The sequence below is a fragment of the Camelus bactrianus genome, chromosome 28 (genome assembly GCF_048773025.1).
Source record: "Camelus bactrianus isolate YW-2024 breed Bactrian camel chromosome 28, ASM4877302v1, whole genome shotgun sequence".
Taxonomy (NCBI): domain Eukaryota; kingdom Metazoa; phylum Chordata; class Mammalia; order Artiodactyla; family Camelidae; genus Camelus; species Camelus bactrianus.
In genome coordinates, this window is record NC_133566.1 from 4,053,856 (window position 1) to 4,076,793 (window position 22,938).

Here is a 22,938-nt window from a genome sequence, read left to right on the forward strand (position 1 = left end):
AAGTGTGTGTGAAAGCCGTCTTTCACCTATCTTGTTGAGAACACAAAGTTTCTCTTCATTTGCAAACTCCACTCCATACATATATATGGGGAGGTACTAGCTCAAACTCGGTTTTACAGTGAAAACTGCAGGAACTTCTAACCGGCACTAGGAAACAGACTGAGCATCCAGAGTAAAAGTTTCTCCTGCAAACCGTTCCATTTGTTCTAGATGAACGAACGTCTCTCCACCTGCTCAGATCTGAGAGATAAGTGTGTGTGAAAGCCGTTTTTCACCTAGCTTGTTTGGAACACAAAGTTTCTCTTCAGTTGCAAACCCCACTCCATACATATATATGGGAAGGTACTAGCTCCAACTCGGTTTTACAGTGAAAACTGCAGGAACTTCAAACCGGCACTAGGAAAAAGACTGAGAACCAGAGTAAATGTTTCACCTGCAACCCGTTCCCTTTGAGCTAGATAAACGAACGTCTCTCCACTTGCTCATTTCTGAGAGATAAGTGTGTGTGAATGCCGTACTTCACCTAGCTTGTTGTAAACACCAAGATTCTCTTTAGTTGCAAACTCCACTCCATACATATATATGGGGTGGTACTAGCTCCAACTCGGTTTTACAGTGAAAACTGCAGGAACTTCAAACCGGCACTAGGAAACAGACTGAGAAACCAGAGTAAAAGTTTCTCCTGCAACCCGTTCCCTTTGTGCTAGAAGAACGAACGTCTCTCCACATGCTCGGTTCTGAGAGAAATGTGTGTCTGAAAGCCTACTTTCTCCTAGCTTGTTGGGAACACAAAGATTCTCTTTAGTTGCAAACTCCACTCCATACATATATATGGGGAGGTACTAGCTCCAACTCGGCTTTACAGTGAAAACTGCAGGAACATCAAACCGGCACTAGGAAACAGACTGAGAAACCAGAGTAAAAGTTACTCCTGCAACCCGTTCAATTTGTGCTAGATGAACGAACGTCTCTCCACATGCTCAGTTCTGAGAGATAAGTGTGTGTGAAAGCCGTCCTTCACCTAGCTTGTTCGGAACACAAAGTTTCTTTTTAGTTGCAAACTCCACTCCATACATATATATGGGGAGGTTCTAGCTCCAACTCGGTTTTACAGTGAAAAATGCCGGAAATTCAAACCGGCTCTAGGAAACAGACTGGGAAACCAGAGTAAAAGTTTCTCCTGCAACCCGTTCCCTTTGTGCTAGATGAACGAACGTCTCTCCACATGCTCGGTTCTGAGAGATAAGTGTGTATGAAACCCGTCCTTCACCTAGCTTGTTGGGAACACAAAATTTCTCTTCAGTTGCAAACCCCACTCCATACATATATATGGGGAGGTACTAGCTCCAACTCGGTTTTACAGTGCAAACTGCAGGAACTTCAAATCGGCACTAGGAAACAGACTGAGAAACCAGAGTAAATGTTTCTCCTGCAAACCGTTCCATTTGTGCTAGATGAACGAACGTCTCTCCACATGCTCAGTTCTGAGAGATAAGTGTGTGTGAAAGCCTTCCTTCACCTAGCTTGTTGGGAACACAAAGATTCTCTTCAGTTGCAAACTCCACTCCAAACATATATATGAGGAGGTACTAGCTCCAACTCGGTTTTACAGTGAAAACTGCAGGATCTTCAAACCGGCACTAGGAATCAGACTGAGAAATCAGAGTAAAAGTTTCTCCTGCAACACGTTCCCTTTGTGCTAGATGAACGAACGTCTCTCCACATGCTCATTTCTGAGAGAGAAGTGTGGGTGAAAGCCGTCCTTCACCAAGATTTTTGGGAACACAAAGTTTCTTTTTAGTTGCAAACTCCAATCCATACATATATATGGGGATGTTCTAGCTCCAACTCGGTTTTACAGTGAAAACTGCCGGAACTTCAAACCGGCTCTAGGAAACAGACTGAGAAACCAGAGTAAAAGTTTCTCCTGCAACCCGTTCCTTTGTGCTACATGAACGAACGTCTCTCCACATGCTCGGTTCTGAGAGATAAGTGTGTGTGAAAGCCGTCCTTCACATAGCTTGTTGGGAACACAAAGTTTCTCTTCAGTTGTAAACTCCAATCCATACATATTATGGGGAGGTACTAGCTCCAACTCGGTTTTACAGTGAAAACTGCAGGAACTTCAAACCGGCACTAGGAAACAGACTGAGAAACCAGAGTAAAAGTTTCTCCTGCAACCCGTTCCCTTTGTGCTAGATGAAAGAACGTCTCTCCACATGCTCGGTTCTGAGAGATATGTGTGTGTGAAAGCCGTCCTTCACCTAGCTTGTTGGGAACACAAAGTTTCTCTTCAGTTGCAAACTCCATTCCATACATATATATGGGGATTTACTAGCTCCAACTCGGTTTTACAGTGAAAACTGCAGGAACTTCAAACCGGCACTAGGAAAGAGACTGAGAAACCAGAGAAAAGTTTCTCCTGCAAACCGTTCCTTTTGTGCTAGATGAACGAACGTCTCTCCACATGCTCGGATCTGAGAGATAAGTGTGTGTGAAAGCCTTCTTTCTCCTAGCTTGTTGGGAACACAAAGTTTCTGTTTAGTTGCAAACTCCACTCCATACATATATATGGGGATGTTCTAACTCTAACTCGGTTTTACAGTGAAAACTGCCGGAACTTCAAACCGGCTCTAGGAAACAGACTGAGAAACCAGAGTAAAAGTTTCTCCTGCAACCCGTTCCCTTTGTGCTAGATGAACGAAAGACTCTACACATGCTCGGTTCTGAGAGATAAGTGTGTGTGAAAGCCGTCCTTCACATAGCTTGTTGGGAACACAAAGTTTCTCTTCAGTTGTAAACTCCACTCCATACATATTATGGGGAGGTACTAGCTCCAACTCGGTTTTACAGTGAAAACTGCAGGAACTTCAAACCGGCACTAGGAAACTGACTGAGAAACCAGAGTAAATGTTTCACCTGCAACACTTTCCCTTTTTGCTAGATGAAAGAAAGTCTCTCCACAAGCTCAGTTCTGAGATATAAGTGTGTGTGAAAGCCGTCCTTCACGTAGCTTGTTGGGAACACAAAGTTTCTCTTCAGTTGCAAACTCCACTCCATACCTATATATGGGGAGGTACTAGCTCCAACTCGGTTTTACAGTGAAAACTGCAGGAACTTCAAACCGGCACTAGGAAACAGATTGAGAAACCAGAGTAAATGTTTCTCCTGCAACCCGTTCCCTTTGTGCTAGATGAAAGAACGTCTCTCCACATGCTCGGTTCTGAGAGATAAGTGTGTGTGAAAGCCGTCCTTCACCTAGCTTGTTGGGAACACAAAGTTTCTCTTCAGTTCCAAAACACATTCCATACATATATATGGGGAGGTACTAGCTCCAACTCGGTTTTACAGTGATAAATGCAGGAACTTCAAACCGGCACTAGGAAACAGACTGAGAAACCAGAGTAAATATTTCTCCTGCAAACCGTTCCATTTGTGCTAGATGAACGAACGTCTCTCCACATGCTCATTTCTGAGAGATAAGTGTGTGTGAAAGCCTTCCTTCACCTAGCTTGTTGGGAACACAAAGATTCTCTTCAGTTGCAAACTCCACTCCAAACATATATATGAGGAGGCACTAGCTCCAACTCGGTTTTACAGTGAAAACTGCAGGAACTTCAAACCGGCACTAGGAATCAGACTGAGAAATCAGAGTAAAAGTTTCTCCTGCAACACTTTCCCCTTGTGCTAGATGAACGAACGTCTCTCCACATGCTCATTTCTGAGAGATAAGTGTGGGTGAAAGCCGTCCTTCACCTAGTTTGTTGGGAACAAAAGTTTCTTTTTAGTTGCAAACTCCAATCCATACATTTATATGGGGATGTTCTAGCTCCAACTCGGTTTTACAGTGAAAACTGCCGGAACTTCAAACCGGCTCTAGGAAACAGACTGAGAAACCAGAGTAAAAGTTTCTCCTGCAACCCGTTCCTTTGTGCTAGATGAACGAACGTCTCTCCACATGCTCGGTTCTGAAAGATAAGTGTGTGTGAAAGCCGTCCTTCACCTAACTTTTTGGGAACACAAAGTTTCTTTTCAGTTGCAAACCCCACTCCATACATATATATGGGTACGTACTAGCTCCAACTCGGTTTTACAGTGAAAACTGCAGGAACTTCAAACCGGCACTAGGAAAAAGACTGAGAACCAGATAAAATGTTTCACCTGCAACCCGTTCCATTTGAGCTAGATGAACGAACATCTCTCCACTTGCTCATTTCTGAGAGATAATTGTGTGTGAATGCCGTACTTCAACTAGCTTGTTGGGAACACAAAGATTCTCTTTAGTTGCAAACTCAACTTCATACATATATATGGGGAGGTACTAGCTCCAACTCGGTTTTACAGTGATAAATGCAGGAACTTCAAACCGGCACTAGGAAACAGACTGAGAAACCAGAGTAAATATTTCTCCTGCAAACCGTTCCATTTGTGCTAGATGAACGAACGTCTCTCCACATGCTCATTTCTGAGAGATAAGTGTGTGTGAAAGCCTTCCTTCACCTAGCTTGTTGGGAACACAAAGATTCTCTTCAGTTGCAAACTCCACTCCAAACATATATATGAGGAGGCACTAGCTCCAACTCGGTTTTACAGTGAAAACTGCAGGAACTTCAAACCGGCACTAGGAATCAGACTGAGAAATCAGAGTAAAAGTTTCTCCTGCAACACTTTCCCCTTGTGCTAGATGAACGAACGTCTCTCCACATGCTCATTTCTGAGAGATAAGTGTGGGTGAAAGCCGTCCTTCACCTAGTTTGTTGGGAACAAAAGTTTCTTTTTAGTTGCAAACTCCAATCCATACATATATATGGGGAGGTACTAGCTCCAACTCGGTTTTACAGTGAAAACTGCAGGAACTTCAACCCGGCACTAGGAAAAAGACTGAGAACCAGATAAAATGTTTCACCTGCAACCCGTTCCATTTGAGCTAGATGAACGAACATCTCTCCACTTGCTCATTTCTGAGAGATAATTGTGTGTGAATGCCGTACTTCAACTAGCTTGTTGGGAACACAAAGATTCTCTTTAGTTGCAAACTCAACTTCATACATATATATGGGGAGGTACTAGCTCCAACTCGGTTTTACAGTGAAAACTGCAGGAACTTCAAACCGGCACTAGGAAACAGACTGAGAAACCAGAGTAAAAGTTTCTCCTGCAACCCGTTCCCTTTGTGCTAGATGAACGAACGTCTTTACACATGCTCGGTTCTGAGAGATAAGTGTGTGTGAAAGCCTTCTTTATCCTAGCTTGTTGGGAACACAAAGATTCTCTTTAGTTGCAAACTCCACTCCATACATATATATGGGGAGGTACTAGCTCCAACTCGGTTTTACAGTGAAAATTGCAGGAACTTCAAACCGGCACTAGGAAACAGACTGAGAAACCAGAGTAAAAGTTTCTCCTGCAACCCGTTCAATTTGTGCTAGATGAACGAACGTCTCTCCACATGCTCAGTTCTGAGAGATAAGTGTGTGTGAAAGCCGTCCTTCACCTAGCTTGTTCGGAACACAAAGTTTCTTTTTAGTTGCAAACTCCACTCCATACATATATATGGGGAGGTTCTAGCTCCAACTCGGTTTTACAGTGAAAACTGCCGGAACTTCAAACCGGCTCTAGGAAACAGACTGAGAAACCAGAGTAAAAGTTTCTCCTGCAACCCGTTCCCTTTGTGCTAGATGAACGAACGTCTCTCCACATGCTCAGTTCTGAGAGATAATTGTGTATGAAATCCGTTTTTCACCTAGTTTGTTGGGAACACAAAGTTTCTCTTCAGTTGCAAACTCAACTCAATACATATATATGGGGCAGTACTAGCTCCAACTCGGTTTTACAGTGAAAACTGCAGGAACTTCAAACAGGCACTAGGAAACTGACTGAGAAAACAGAGTAAATGTTTCACCTGCAACACGTTCCCTTTTTGCTAGATGAACGAACGTCTCTCCACAAGCTCAGTTCTGAGATATAAGTGTGTGTGAAAGCCGTCCTTCACGTAGCTTGTTGGGAACACAAAGTTTCTCTTCAGTTGCAAACTCCATTCCATACATATATATGGGGAGGTACTAGCTCCAACTCTGTTTGACAGTGAAAAATGCAGGAACTTCAAACCGGTACTAGGAAACAGACTGAGAAACCAGAGTAAATGTTTCTCCTGCAACCCGTTCCATTTTTGCTAGATGAACGAACGTCTCTCCACATGCTCAGTTCTGAGAGATAAGTGTGTGTGAAAGCCTTCCTTCACCTAGCTTGTTGGGAACACAAAGATTCTCTTCAGTTGCAAACTCCAATCCATACATATATATGGGGATGTTCTAGCTCCAACTCGGTTTTACAGTGAAAACTGCCGGAACTTCAAACCGGCTCTAGGAAACAGACTGAGAAACCAGAGTAAAAGTTTCTCCTGCAACCCGTTCCTTTGTGCTACATGAACGAACGTCTCTCCACATGCTCGGTTCTGAGAGATAAGTGTGTGTGAAAGCCGTCCTTCACATAGCTTGTTGGGAACACAAAGTTTCTCTTCAGTTGTAAACTCCAATCCATACATATTATGGGGAGGTACTAGCTCCAACTCGGTTTTACAGTGAAAACTGCAGGAACTTCAAACCGGCACTAGGAAACAGACTGAGAAACCAGAGTAAAAGTTTCTCCTGCAACCCGTTCCCTTTGTGCTAGATGAAAGAACGTCTCTCCACATGCTCGGTTCTGAGAGATATGTGTGTGTGAAAGCCGTCCTTCACCTAGCTTGTTGGGAACACAAAGTTTCTCTTCAGTTGCAAACTCCACTCCATACATATATATGGGGAGGTACTAGCTCCAACTCGGTTTTACAGTGAAAACTGCAGGAACTTCAAACCGGCACTAGGAAAGAGACTGAGAAACCAGAGTAAAAGTTTCTCCTGCAACCCGTTCCTTTTGTGCTAGATGAACGAACGTCTCTCCACATGCTCGGATCTGAGAGATAACTGTGTGTGAAAGCCTTCTTTCTCCTAGCTTGTTGGGAACACAAAGTATCTGTTTAGTTGCAAACTCCACTCCATACATATATATGGGGAAGTTCTAACTCTAACTCGGTTTTACAGTGAAAACTGCCGGAACTTCAAACCGGCTCTAGGATACAGACTGAGAAACCAGAGAAAAAGTTTCTCCTGCAACCCGTTCCCTTTGTGCTAGATGAACGAAAGACTCTACACATGCTCGGTTCTGAGAGATAAGTGTGTGTGAAAGCCGTCCTTCACATAGTTTGTTGGGAACACAAAGTTTCTCTTCAGTTGTAAACTCCACTCCATACATATTATGGGGAGGTAATAGCTCCAACTCGGTTTTACAGTGAAAACTGCAGGAACTTCAAACCGGCACTAGGAAACTGACTGAGAAACCAGAGTAAATGTTTCACCTGCAACACTTTCCCTTATTGCTAGATGAACGAAAGTCTCTCCACAAGCTCAGTTCTGAGATATAAGTGTGTGTGAAAGCCGTCCTTTACGTAGCTTGTTGGGAACACAAAGTTTCTCTTCAGTTGCAAACTCCACTCCATACCTATATATGGGGAGGTACTAGCTCCAACTCGGTTTTACAGTGAAAACTGCAGGAACTTCAAACCGGCTCTAGGAAACAGACTGAGAAACCAGAGTAAAAGTTTCTCCTGCAACCCGTTCCTTTGTGCTAGATGAACGAACGTCTCTCCACATGCTCGGTTCTGAAAGATAAGTGTGTGTGAAAGCCGTCCTTCACCTAACTTTTTGGGAACACAAAGTTTCTTTTCAGTTGCCAACCCCACTCCATACATATATATGTGGAGGTACTAGCTCCAACTCGGTTTTACAGTGAAAACTGCAGGAACTTCAAACCGGCACTAGGAAAAAGACTGAGAACCAGATAAAATGTTTCACCTGCAACCCGTTCCTTTTGAGCTAGATGAACGAACATCTCTCCACTTGCTCATTTCTGAGAGATAATTGTGTGTGAAAGCCGTCCTTCACCTAGCTTGTTGGGAACACAAAGTTTCTCTTCAATTGCAAACTCCACTCCATACATATATATGGGGAGGTAATAGCTCCAACTCGGTTTTACTGTGAAATCTGCAGGAACTTCAAACCCGCACTAGGAAACAGACTGAGAAACCAGAGTAATAGTTTCTCCTGCAACACGTTCCCTTTGTGCTAGATGAACGAACGTCTCTCCATATGCTCGGTTCTAAGAGATAAGTGTGTGTGAAAGCCGTCCTTCACCTAGCTTGTTGGGAACACAAAGTTTCTTTTCAATTGCAAACTCCAATCCATACATACATATGAGGTGGTACTAGCTCCAACTCGGTTTTACAGTGAAAACTGCAGGAACTTCAAACCGGCACTAGGAAACAGACTGAGAAACCAGAGTAAATGTTTCTCCTGCAAACCGTTCCCTTTGTGCTAGATGAACGAACGTCTCTCCATATGCTCGGATCTGAGAGATAAGTGTGTGTGAAAGCCGTCCTTCACCTAGCTTGTTGGGAACACAAAGTTTCTCTTCAATTGCAAACTCCAATCCATACATATATATGAGGAAGTACTAGCTCCAACTCGGTTTTACAGTGAAAACTGCAGGAACTTCAAACCGGCACTAGGAAACAAACTGAGAAACCAGAGTAAATGTTTCTCCTGCAAACCGTTCCCTTTGTGCTAGATGAACGAACGTCTCTCCACATGCTCAGTTCTGACAGATAAGTGTGTGTGAAAGCCTTCCTTCACCTAGCTTGTTGGGAACACAAAGATTCTCTTCAGTTGCAAACTCTACTCCATACATATATATGAGGAGGTACTACCTCCAACTCGGTTTTACAGTGAAAACTGCAGGAACTTCAAACCGGCACTAGGAAACAGACTGAGCATCCAGAGTAAAAGTTTCTCCTGCAAACCGTTCCATTTGTTCTAGATGAACGAACGTCTCTCCACCTGCTCAGATCTGAGAGATAAGTGTGTGTGAAAGCCGTTTTTCACCTAGCTTGTTTGGAACACAAAGTTTCTCTTCAGTTGCAAACTCCACTCCATACATATATAAGGGGAGGTACTAGCTCCAACTCGGTTTTACAGTGAAATCTGCAGGAACTTCAAACCGGCACTAGGAAAGAGACTGAGAAACCAGAGTAAAAGTTTATCCTGCAACCCGTTCCCTTTGTGCTAGATGAACGAACGTCTCTCCACATGCTCGGTTCTGAAAGATAAGTGTGTGTGAAAGCCGTACTTCACCTAACTTTTTGGGAACACAAAGTTTCTTTTCAGTTGCAAACCCCACTCCATACATATATATGGGAAGGTACTAGCTCCAACTCGGTTTTACAGTGAAAACTGCAGGAACTTCAAACCGGCACTAGGAAAAAGACTGAGAACCAGAGTAAATGTTTCACCTGCAACCCGTTCCCTTTGAGCTAGATAAACGAACGTCTCTCCACTTGCTCATTTCTGAGAGATAAGTGTGTGTGAATGCCGTACTTCACCTAGCTTGTTGGAAACACAAAGATTCTCTTTAGTTGCAAACTCCACTCCATACATATATATGGGGTGGTACTAGCTCCAACTCGGTTTTACAGTGAAAACTGCAGGAACTTCAAACCGGCACTAGGAAACAGACTGAGAAACCAGAGTAAAAGTTTCTCCTGCAACCCGTTCCCTTTGTGCTAGAAGAACGAACGTCTCTCCACATGCTCGGTTCTGAGAGATATGTGTGTCTGAAAGCCTACTTTCTCCTAGCTTGTTGGGAACACAAAGATTCTCTTTAGTTGCAAACTCCACTCCATACATATATATGGGGAGGTACTAGCTCCAACTCGGTTTTACAGTGATAAATGCAGGAACTTCAAACCGGCACTAGGAAACAGACTGAGAAACCAGAGTAAATGTTTCTCCTGCAAACCGTTCCATTTGTGCTAGATGAACGAACGTCTCTCCACATGCTCAGTTCTGAGAGATAAGTGTGTGTGAAAGCCTTCCTTCACCTAGCTTGTTGGGAACATAAAGATTCTCTTCAGTTGCAAACTCCACTCCAAACATATATATGAGGAGGTACTAGCTCCAACTCGGTTTTACAGTGAAAACTGCAGGAACTTCAAACCGGCACTAGGAATCAGACTGAGAAATCAGAGTAAAAGTTTCTCCTGCAACACGTTCCCTTTGTGCTAGATGAACGAACGTCTCTCCACATGCTCATTTCTGAGAGAGAAGTGTGGGTGAAAGCCGTCCTTCACCAAGATTGTTGGGAACACAAAGTTTCTTTTTAGTTGCAAACTCCAATCCATACATATATATGGGGATGTTCTAGCTCCAACTCGGTTTTACAGTGAAAACTGCCGGAACTTCAAACCGGCTCTAGGAAACAGACTGAGAAACCAGAGTAAAAGTTTCTCCTGCAACCCGTTCCTTTGTGCTACACGAACGAACGTCTCTCCACATGCTCGGTTCTGAGAGATAAGTGTGTGTGAAAGCCGTCCTTCACATAGCTTGTTGGGAACACAAAGTTTCTCTTCAGTTGTAAACTCCAATCCATACATATTATGGGGAGGTACTAGCTCCAACTCGGTTTTACAGTGAAAACTGCAGGAACATCAAACCGGCACTAGGAAACAGACTGAGAAACCAGAGTAAAAGTTCCTCCTGCAACCCGTTCCCTTTGTGCTAGATGAAAGAACGTCTCTCCACATGCTCGGTTCTGAGAGATATGTGTGTGTGAAAGCCGTCCTTCACCTAGCTTGTTGGGAACACAAAGTTTCTCTTCAGTTGCAAACTCCACTCCATACATATATATGGGGATTTACTAGCTCCAACTCGGTTTTACAGTGAAACTGCAGGAACTTCAAACCGGCACTAGGAAAGAGACTGAGAAACCAGAGAAAAGTTTCTCCTGCAACCCGTTCCTTTTGTGCTAGATGAACGAACGTCTCTCCACATGCTCGGATCTGAGAGATAAGTGTGTGTGAAAGCCTTCTTTCTCCTAGCTTGTTGGGAACACAAAGTTTCTGTTTAGTTGCAAACTCCACTCCATACATATATATGGGGAGGTTCTAACTCTAACTCGGTTTTACAGTGAAAACTGCCGGAACTTCAAACCGGCTCTAGGAAACAGACTGAGAAACCAGAGTAAAAGTTTCTCCTGCAACCCGTTCCCTTTGTGCTAGATGAACGAAAGACTCTACACATGCTCGGTTCTGAGAGATAAGTGTGTGTGAAAGCCGTCCTTCTCATAGCTTGTTGGGAACACAAAGTTTCTCTTCAGTTGTAAACTCCACTCCATAAATATTATGGGGAGGTACTAGCTCCAACTCGGTTTTACAGTGAAAACTGCAGGAACTTCAAACCGGCACTAGGAAACTGACTGAGAAACCAGAGTAAATGTTTCACCTGCAACACTTTCCCTTTTTGCTAGATGAAAGAAAGTCTCTCCACAAGCTCAGTTCTGAGATATAAGTGTGTGTGAAAGCCGTCCTTCAAGTAGCTTGTTGGGAACACAAAGTTTCTCTTCAGTTGCAAACTCCACTCCATACCTATATATGGGGAGGTACTAGCTCCAACTCGGTTTTACACTGAAAACTGCAGGAACTTCAAACCGGCACTAGGAAACTGACTGAGAAACCAGAGTAAATGTTTCTCCTGCAACCCGTTCCCTTTTTGCTAGATGAACGAACGTCTCTCCACCTGCTCAGATCTGAGAGATAAGTGTGTGTGAAAGCCGTTTTTCACCTAGCTTGTTTGGAACACAAAGTTTCTCTTCAGTTGCAAACTCCACTCCATACATATATAAGGGGAGGTACTAGCTCCAACTCGGTTTTACAGTGAAATCTGCAGGAACTTCAAACCGGCACTAGGAAAGAGACTGAGAAACCAGAGTAAAAGTTTATCCTGCAACCCGTTCCCTTTGTGCTAGATGAACGAACGTCTCTCCACATGCTCGGTTCTGAAAGATAAGTGTGTGTGAAAGCCGTACTTCACCTAACTTTTTGGGAACACAAAGTTTCTTTTCAGTTGCAAACCCCACTCCATACATATATATGGGAAGGTACTAGCTCCAACTCGGTTTTACAGTGAAAACTGCAGGAACTTCAAACCGGCACTAGGAAAAAGACTGAGAACCAGAGTAAATGTTTCACCTGCAACCCGTTCCCTTTGAGCTAGATAAACGAACGTCTCTCCACTTGCTCATTTCTGAGAGATAAGTGTGTGTGAATGCCGTACTTCACCTAGCTTGTTGGAAACACAAAGATTCTCTTTAGTTGCAAACTCCACTCCATACATATATATGGGGTGGTACTAGCTCCAACTCGGTTTTACAGTGAAAACTGCAGGAACTTCAAACCGGCACTAGGAAACAGACTGAGAAACCAGAGTAAAAGTTTCTCCTGCAACCCGTTCCCTTTGTGCTAGAAGAACGAACGTCTCTCCACATGCTCGGTTCTGAGAGATATGTGTGTCTGAAAGCCTACTTTCTCCTAGCTTGTTGGGAACACAAAGATTCTCTTTAGTTGCAAACTCCACTCCATACATATATATGGGGAGGTACTAGCTCCAACTCGGTTTTACAGTGATAAATGCAGGAACTTCAAACCGGCACTAGGAAACAGACTGAGAAACCAGAGTAAATGTTTCTCCTGCAAACCGTTCCATTTGTGCTAGATGAACGAACGTCTCTCCACATGCTCAGTTCTGAGAGATAAGTGTGTGTGAAAGCCTTCCTTCACCTAGCTTGTTGGGAACATAAAGATTCTCTTCAGTTGCAAACTCCACTCCAAACATATATATGAGGAGGTACTAGCTCCAACTCGGTTTTACAGTGAAAACTGCAGGAACTTCAAACCGGCACTAGGAATCAGACTGAGAAATCAGAGTAAAAGTTTCTCCTGCAACACGTTCCCTTTGTGCTAGATGAACGAACGTCTCTCCACATGCTCATTTCTGAGAGAGAAGTGTGGGTGAAAGCCGTCCTTCACCAAGATTGTTGGGAACACAAAGTTTCTTTTTAGTTGCAAACTCCAATCCATACATATATATGGGGATGTTCTAGCTCCAACTCGGTTTTACAGTGAAAACTGCCGGAACTTCAAACCGGCTCTAGGAAACAGACTGAGAAACCAGAGTAAAAGTTTCTCCTGCAACCCGTTCCTTTGTGCTACACGAACGAACGTCTCTCCACATGCTCGGTTCTGAGAGATAAGTGTGTGTGAAAGCCGTCCTTCACATAGCTTGTTGGGAACACAAAGTTTCTCTTCAGTTGTAAACTCCAATCCATACATATTATGGGGAGGTACTAGCTCCAACTCGGTTTTACAGTGAAAACTGCAGGAACATCAAACCGGCACTAGGAAACAGACTGAGAAACCAGAGTAAAAGTTCTTCCTGCAACCCGTTCCCTTTGTGCTAGATGAAAGAACGTCTCTCCACATGCTCGGTTCTGAGAGATATGTGTGTGTGAAAGCCGTCCTTCACCTAGCTTGTTGGGAACACAAAGTTTCTCTTCAGTTGCAAACTCCACTCCATACATATATATGGGGATTTACTAGCTCCAACTCGGTTTTACAGTGAAACTGCAGGAACTTCAAACCGGCACTAGGAAAGAGACTGAGAAACCAGAGAAAAGTTTCTCCTGCAACCCGTTCCTTTTGTGCTAGATGAACGAACGTCTCTCCACATGCTCGGATCTGAGAGATAAGTGTGTGTGAAAGCCTTCTTTCTCCTAGCTTGTTGGGAACACAAAGTTTCTGTTTAGTTGCAAACTCCACTCCATACATATATATGGGGAGGTTCTAACTCTAACTCGGTTTTACAGTGAAAACTGCCGGAACTTCAAACCGGCTCTAGGAAACAGACTGAGAAACCAGAGTAAAAGTTTCTCCTGCAACCCGTTCCCTTTGTGCTAGATGAACGAAAGACTCTACACATGCTCGGTTCTGAGAGATAAGTGTGTGTGAAAGCCGTCCTTCACATAGCTTGTTGGGAACACAAAGTTTCTCTTCAGTTGTAAACTCCACTCCATACATATTATGGGGAGGTACTAGCTCCAACTCGGTTTTACAGTGAAAACTGCAGGAACTTCAAACCGGCACTAGGAAACTGACTGAGAAACCAGAGTAAATGTTTCACCTGCAACACTTTCCCTTTTTGCTAGATGAAAGAAAGTCTCTCCACAAGCTCAGTTCTGAGATATAAGTGTGTGTGAAAGCCGTCCTTCAAGTAGCTTGTTGGGAACACAAAGTTTCTCTTCAGTTGCAAACTCCACTCCATACCTATATATGGGGAGGTACTAGCTCCAACTCGGTTTTACACTGAAAACTGCAGGAACTTCAAACCGGCACTAGGAAACTGACTGAGAAACCAGAGTAAATGTTTCTCCTGCAACCCGTTCCCTTTTTGCTAGATGAAAGAACGTCTCTCCACATGCTCGATTCTGAGAGATAAGTGTGTGTGAAAGCCGTCCTTCACCTAGCTTGTTGGGAACACAAAGTTTCTCTTCAGTTGCAAAACCCATTCCATACATACATATGGGGAGGTACTAGCTCCAACTCGGTTTTACAGTGATAAATGCAGGAACTTCAAACCGGCACTAGGAAACAGACTGAGAAACCAGAGTAAATATTTCTCCTGCAAACCGTTCCATTTGTGCTAGATGAACGAACGTCTCTCCACATGCTCATTTCTGAGAGATAAGTGTGGGTGAATGCCGTCCTTCACCTAGCTTGTTGGGAACAAAAGTTTCTTTTTAGTTGCAAACTCCAATCCATACATATATATGGGGATGTTCTAGCTCCAACTCGGTTTTACAGTGAAAACTGCCGGAACTTCAAACCGGCTCTAGGAAACAGACTGAGAAACCAGAGTAAAAGTTTCTCCTGCAACCCGTTCCTTTGTGCTAGATGAACGAACGTCTCTCCACATGCTCGGTTCTGAAAGATAAGTGTGTGTGAAAGCCGTCCTTCACCTAACTTTTTGGGAACACAAAGTTTCTTTTCAGTTGCAAACCCCACTCCATACATATATATGAGGAGGTACTAGCTCCAACTCGGTTTTACAGTGAAAACTGCAGGAACTTCAAACCGGCACTAGGAAAAAGACTGAGAACCAGATAAAATGTTTCACCTGCAACCCGTTCCATTTGAGCTAGATGAACGAACATCTCTCCACTTGCTCATTTCTGAGAGATAATTGTGTGTGAATGCCGTACTTCAACTAGCTTGTTGGGAACACAAAGATTCTCTTTAGTTGCAAACACCACTCAATAAATATATATGGGGTGGTACTAGCTCCAACTCGGTTTTACAGTGAAAACTGCAGGAACTTCAAACAGGCACTAGGAAACAGACTGAGAAACCAGAGTAAAAGTTTCTCCTGGACCTGTTCCCTTTGTGCTAGATGAACGAACGTCTCTCCACATGCTCGGTTCTGAGAGATAAGTGTGTGTGAAAGCCTTCTTTCTCCTAGCTTGTTGGGAACACAAAGATTCTCTTTAGTTGCAAACTCCACTCCATACATATATATGGGGAGGTACTAGCTCCAACTCGGTTTTACAGTGAAAACTGCAGGAACTCCAAACCGGCACTAGGAAACAGACTGAGAAACCAGAGTAAAAGTTTCTCCGGCAACCCGTTCAATTTTGCTAGATGAACGAACGTCTCTCCACATGCTCAGTTCTGAGAGATAATTGTGTGTGAAAGCCGTCCTTCACCTAGCTTGTTCGGAACACAAAGTTTCTATTTAGTTGCAAACTCCACTCCATACATATATATGGGGAGGTTCGAGCTCCAACTCGGTTTTACAGTGAAAACTGCAGGAACTTCAAACCGGCACTAGGAAACAGACTGAGAAACCAGAGTAAAAGTTTCTCCTGCAACCCGTTCCCTTTGTGCTAGATGAACGAACGTCTCTCCACATGCTCGGTTCTGAGAGATAAGTGTGTGTGAAAGCCTTCTTTCTCCTAGCTTGTTTGGAACACAAAGTTTCTGTTTAGTTGCAAACTCCACTCCATACATATATATGGGGAGGTTCTAGCTCCAACTCGGTTTTACAGTGAAAACTGCCGGAATTTCAAACCGGCTATAGGAAACAGACTGAGAAACCAGAGTAAAAGTTTCTCCTGCAACCCGTTCCCTTTGTGCTAGATGAACGAACGACTCTACACATGCTCGGTTCTGAGAGATAAGTGTGTGTGAAAGCCGTCCTTCACATAGCTTGTTGGGAACACAAAGTTTCTCTTCAGTTGTAAACTCCACTCCATACATATTATGGGGAGGTACTAGCTCCAACTCGGTTTTACAGTGAAAACTGCAGGAACTTCAAACCGGCACTAGGAATCAGTCTGAGAAATCAGAGTAAAAGTTTCTCCTGCAACACGTTCCCTTTGTGCTACATGAACGAACGTCTCTCCACATGCTCAGTTCTGAGAGATAAGGGTGGGTGAAAGCCTCCCTTCACCTATCTTGTTGGGAACACAAAGATTCTCTTCAGTTGCAAACTCCAATCCATACATATATATGAGGAGGTACAAGCTCCAACTCGGTTTTACAGTGAAAACTGCAGGAACATCAAATCGGCACTAGGAAACAGACTGAGAAACCAGAGTAATTGTTTCTCCTGCAACCCGTTCCCTTTGTGCTTGATGAACGAACGTCTCTCCACATGCTCAGTTCTGAGAGATAAGTGTGTGTGAAAGCCTTCCTTCACTTAGCTTGTTGGGAACACAAAGATTCTCTTCAGTTGCAAACTCCACTCCATACATATATATGAGGAGGTACTACCTCCAACTCGGTTTTACAGTGAAAACTGCAGGAACTTCAAACCGGTACTAGGAATCAGACTGAGAAATCAGAGTAAAAGTTTCTCCTGCAACACGTTCCCTTTGTGCTAGATGAACGAACGTCTCTCCACATGCTCAATTCTGAGAGATAAGTGTGTTTGAAAGCCGTCCTTCACCTATCTTGTTGAGAACACAAAGTTTCTCTTCATTTGCAAACTCCACTCCATACATATATATGGGGAGGTACTAGCTCAAAATCGGTTTTACAGTGAAAACTGCCGGAACTTCAAACCGGCTCTAGGAAACAGACTGAGAAACCAGAGTAAAAGTTTCTCCTGCAACCCGTTCCTTTGTGCTAGATGAACGAACGTCTCTCCACATGCTCGGTTCTGAGAGATAAGTGTGTGTGAAAGCCGTCCTTCACATAGCTTGTTGAAAACACAAAGTTTCTCTTCAGTTGTAAACTCCACTCCATATATATTATGGGGAGGTACTAGCTCCAACTCGGTTTTACAGTGAAAACTGCAGGAACTTCAAACCGGCACTAGGAAACAGATTGAGAAACCAGAGTAAAAGTTTCTCCTGCAACCCGTTCCCTTTGTGCTAGATGAAAGAACGTCTCTCCACATGCTCGGTTCTGAGAGATATGTGTGTGTGAAAGCCGTCCTTCACCTAGCTTGTTGGGAACACAAAGTTTCTCTTCAGTTGCAAACTCCACTCCATACATATATATGGGGATTTACTAGCTCCAACTCGGTTTTACAGTGAAAACTGCAGGAACTTCAAACCGGCACTAGGAAACAGACTGAGAAATCAGAGTAAAAGTTTCTCCTGAAACCCGTTCCTTTTGTGCTAGATGAACGAACGTCTCTCCACTTGCTCATTTCTGAGAGATAATTGTGTGTGAATGCCGTACTTCAACTAGCTTGTTGGGAACACAAAGATTCTCTTTAGTTGCAAACTCAACTTCATACATATATATGTGGAGGTACTAGCTCCAACTCGGTTTTACAGTGATAAATGCAGGAACTTCAAACCGGCACTAGGAAACAGACTGAGAAATCAGAGTAAAAGTTTCTCCTGCAACACTTTCCCCTTGTGCTAGATGAACGAACGTCTCTCCACATGCTCATTTCTGAGAGATAAGTGTGGGTGAAAGCCGTCCTTCACCTAGTTTGTTGGGAACAAAAGTTTCTTTTTAGTTGCAAACTCCAATCCATACATTTATATGGGGATGTTCTAGCTCCAACTCGGTTTTACAGTGAAAACTGCCGGAACTTCAAACCGGCTCTAGGAAACAGACTGAGAAACCAGAGTAAAAGTTTCTCCTGCAACCCGTTCCTTTGTGCTAGATGAACGAACGTCTCTCCACATGCTCGGTTCTGAAAGATAAGTGTGTGTGAAAGCCGTCCTTCACCTAACTTTTTGGGAACAAAAAGTTTCTTTTCAGTTGCAAACCCCACTCCATACATATATATGGGGAGGTACTAGCTCCAACTCGGTTTTACAGTGAAAACTGCAGGAACTTCAAACCGGCACTAGGAAAAAGACTGAGAACCAGATAAAATGTTTCACCTGCAACCCGTTCCATTTGAGCTAGATGAACGAACATCTCTTCACTTGCTCATTTCTGAGAGATAATTGTGTGTGAATGCCGTACTTCAACTAGCTTGTTGGGAACACAAAGATTCTCTTTAGTTGCAAACTCAACTTCATACATATATATGGGGAGGTACTAGCTCCAACTCGGTTTTACAGTGAAAACTGCAGGAACTTCAAACCGGCACTAGGAAACAGACTGAGAAACCAGAGTAAAAGTTTCTCCTGCAACCCGTTCCCTTTGTGCTAGATGAACGAACGTCTTTACACATGCTCGGTTCTGAGAGATAAGTGTGTGTGAAAGCCTTCTTTATCCTAGCTTGTTGGGAACACAAAGATTCTCTTTAGTTGCAAACTCCACTCCATACATATATATGGGGAGGTACTAGCTCCAACTCGGTTTTACAGTGAAAATTGCAGGAACTTCAAACCGGCACTAGGAAACAGACTGAGAAACCAGAGTAAAAGTTTCTCCTGCAACCCGTTCAATTTGTGCTAGTTGAACGAACGTCTCTCCACATGCTCAGTTCTGAGAGATAAGTGTGTGTGAAAGCCGTCCTTCACATAGCTTGTTGGGAACACAAAGTTTCTCTTCAGTTGCAAACTCCACTCCATACATATATATGGGGATTTACTAGCTCCAACTCGGTTTTACAGTGAAAACTGCAGGAACTTCAAACCGGCACTAGGAAACAGACTGAGAAATCAGAGTAAAAGTTTCTCCTGCAACCCGTTCCTTTTGTGCTAGATGAACGAACGTCTCTCCACTTGCTCATTTCTGAGAGATAATTGTGTGTGAATGCCGTACTTCAACTAGCTTGTTGGGAACACAAAGATTGTCTTTAGTTGCAAACTCAACTTCATACATATATATGGGGAGGTACTAGCTCCAACTCGGTTTTACAGTGATAAATGCAGGAACTTCAAACCGGCACTAGGAAACAGACTGAGAAATCAGAGTAAAAGTTTCTCCTGCAACACTTTCCCCTTGTGCTAGATGAACGAACGTCTCTCCACATGCTCATTTCTGAGAGATAAGTGTGGGTGAAAGCCGTCCTTCACCTAGTTTGTTGGGAACAAAAGTTTCTTTTTAGTTGCAAACTCCAATCCATACATTTATATGGGGATGTTCTAGCTCCAACTCGGTTTTACAGTGAAAACTGCCGGAACTTCAAACCGGCTCTAGGAAACAGACTGAGAAACCAGAGTAAAAGTTTCTCCTGCAACCCGTTCCTTTGTGCTAGATGAACGAACGTCTCTCCACATGCTCGGTTCTGAAAGATAAGTGTGTGTGAAAGCCGTCCTTCACCTAACTTTTTGGGAACACAAAGTTTCTTTTCAGTTGCAAACCCCACTCCATACATATATATGGGGAGGTACTAGCTCCAACTCGGTTTTACAGTGAAAACTGCAGGAACTTCAAACCGGCACTAGGAAAAAGACTGAGAACCAGATAAAATGTTTCACCTGCAACCCGTTCCATTTGAGCTAGATGAACGAACATCTCTCCACTTGCTCATTTCTGAGAGATAATTGTGTGTGAATGCCGTACTTCAACTAGCTTGTTGGGAACACAAAGATTCTCTTTAGTTGCAAACTCAACTTCATACATATATATGGGGAGGTACTAGCTCCAACTCGGTTTTACAGTGAAAACTGCAGGAACTTCAAACCGGCACTAGGAAACAGACTGAGAAACCAGAGTAAAAGTTTCTCCTGCAACCCGTTCCCTTTGTGCTAGATGAACGAACGTCTTTACACATGCTCGGTTCTGAGAGATAAGTGTGTGTGAAAGCCTTCTTTATCCTAGCTTGTTGGGAACACAAAGATTCTCTTTAGTTGCAAACTCCACTCCATACATATATATGGGGAGGTACTAGCTCCAACTCGGTTTTACAGTGAAAATTGCAGGAACTTCAAACCGGCACTAGGAAACAGACTGAGAAACCAGAGTAAAAGTTTCTCCTGCAACCCGTTCAATTTGTGCTAGATGAACGAACGTCTCTCCACATGCTCAGTTCTGAGAGATAAGTGTGTGTGAAAGCCGTCCTTCACCTAGCTTGTTCGGAACACAAAGTTTCTATTTAGTTGCAAACTCCACTCCATACATATATATGGGGAGGTTCTAGCTCCAACTCGGTTTTACAGTGAAAACTGCCGGAACTTCAAACCGGTACTAGGAAACAGACTGAGAAACCAGAGTAAAAGTTTCTCCTGCAACCCGTTCCCTTTGTGCTAGATGAACGAACGTCTCTCCACATGCTCAGTTCTGAGAGATAAGTGTGTATGAAATCCGTTTTTCACCTAGTTTGTTGGGAACACAAAGTTTCTCTTCAGTTGCAAACTCAACTCAATACATATATATGGGGCAGTACTAGCTCCAACTCGGTTTTACAGTGAAAACTGCAGGAACTTCAAACCGGCACTAGGAAACTGACTGAGAAAACAGAGTAAATGTTTCACCTGCAACCCGTTCCCTTTTTGCTAGATGAACGAACGTCTCTCCACAAGCTCAGTTCTGAGATATAAGTGTGTGTGAAAGCCGTCCTTCACGTAGCTTGTTGGGAACACAAAGTTTCTCTTCAGTTGCAAACTCCATTCCATACATATATATGGGGAGGTACTAGCTCCAACTCTGTTTGACAGTGAAAAATGCAGGAACTTCAAACCGGTACTAGGAAACAGACTGAGAAACCATAGTAAATGTTTCTCCTGCAACCCGTTCCATTTTTGCTAGATGAATGAACGTCTCTCCACATGCTCAGTTCTGAGAGATAAGTGTGTGTGAAAGCCTTCCTTCACCTAGCTTGTTGGGAACACAAAGATTCTCTTCAGTTGCAAACTCCAATCCATACATATATATGGGGATGTTCTAGCTCCAACTCGGTTTTACAGTGAAAACTGCCGGAACTTCAAACCGGCTCTAGGAAACAGACTGAGAAACCAGAGTAAAAGTTTCTCCTGCAACCCGTTCCTTTGTGCTACATGAACGAACGTCTCTCCACATGCTCGGTTCTGAGAGATAAGTGTGTGTGAAAGCCGTCCTTCACATAGCTTGTTGGGAACACAAAGTTTCTCTTCAGTTGTAAACTCCAATCCATACATATTATGGGGAGGTACTAGCTCCAACTCGGTTTTACAGTGAAAACTGCAGGAACTTCAAACCGGCACTAGGAAACAGACTGAGAAACCAGAGTAAAAGTTTCTCCTGCAACCCGTTCCCTTTGTGCTAGATGAAAGAACGTCTCTCCACATGCTCGGTTCTGAGAGATATGTGTGTGTGAAAGCCGTCCTTCACCTAGCTTGTTGGGAACACAAAGTTTCTCTTCAGTTGCAAACTCCACTCCATACATATATATGGGGAGGTACTAGCTCCAACTCGGTTTTACAGTGAAAACTGCAGGAACTTCAAACCGGCACTAGGAAAGAGACTGAGAAACCAGAGTAAAAGTTTCTCCTGCAACCCGTTCCTTTTGTGCTAGATGAACGAACGTCTCTCCACATGCTCGGATCTGAGAGATATGTGTGTGTGAAAGCCTTCTTTCTCCTAGCTTGTTGGGAACACAAAGTATCTGTTTAGTTGCAAGCTCCACTCCATACATATATATGGGGAAGTTCTAACTCTAACTCGGTTTTACAGTGAAAACTGCCGGAACTTCAAACCGGCTCTAGGATACAGACTGAGAAACCAGAGAAAAAGTTTCTCCTGCAACCCGTTCCCTTTGTGCTAGATGAACGAAAGACTCTACACATGCTCGGTTCTGAGAGATAAGTGTGTGTGAAAGCCGTCCTTCACATAGCTTGTTGGGAACACAAAGTTTCTCTTCAGTTGTAAACTCCACTCCATACATATTATGGGGAGGTAATAGCTCCAACTCGGTTTTACAGTGAAAACTGCAGGAACTTCAAACCGGCACTAGGAAACTGACTGAGAAACCAGAGTAAATGTTTCACCTGCAACACTTTCCCTTATTGCTAGATGAACGAAAGTCTCTCCACAAGCTCAGTTCTGAGATATAAGTGTGTGTGAAAGCCGTCCTTTACGTAGCTTGTTGGGAACACAAAGTTTCTCTTCAGTTGCAAACTCCACTCCATACCTATATATGGGGAGGTACTAGCTCCAACTCGGTTTTACAGTGAAAACTGCAGGAACTTCAAACCGGCTCTAGGAAACAGACTGAGAAACCAGAGTAAAAGTTTCTCCTGCAACCCGTTCCTTTGTGCTAGATGAACGAACGTCTCTCCACATGCTCGGTTCTGAAAGATAAGTGTGTGTGAAAGCCGTCCTTCACCTAACTTTTTGGGAACACAAAGTTTCTTTTCAGTTGCCAACCCCACTCCATACATATATATGGGGAGGTACTAGCTCCAACTCGGTTTTACAGTGAAAACTGCAGGAACTTCAAACCGGCACTAGGAAAAAGACTGAGAACCAGATAAAATGTTTCACCTGCAACCCGTTCCATTTGAGCTAGATGAACGAACATCTCTCCACTTGCTCATTTCTGAGAGATAATTGTGTGTGAAAGCCGTCCTTCACCTAGCTTGTTGGGAACACAAAGTTTCTCTTCAATTGCAAACTCCACTCCA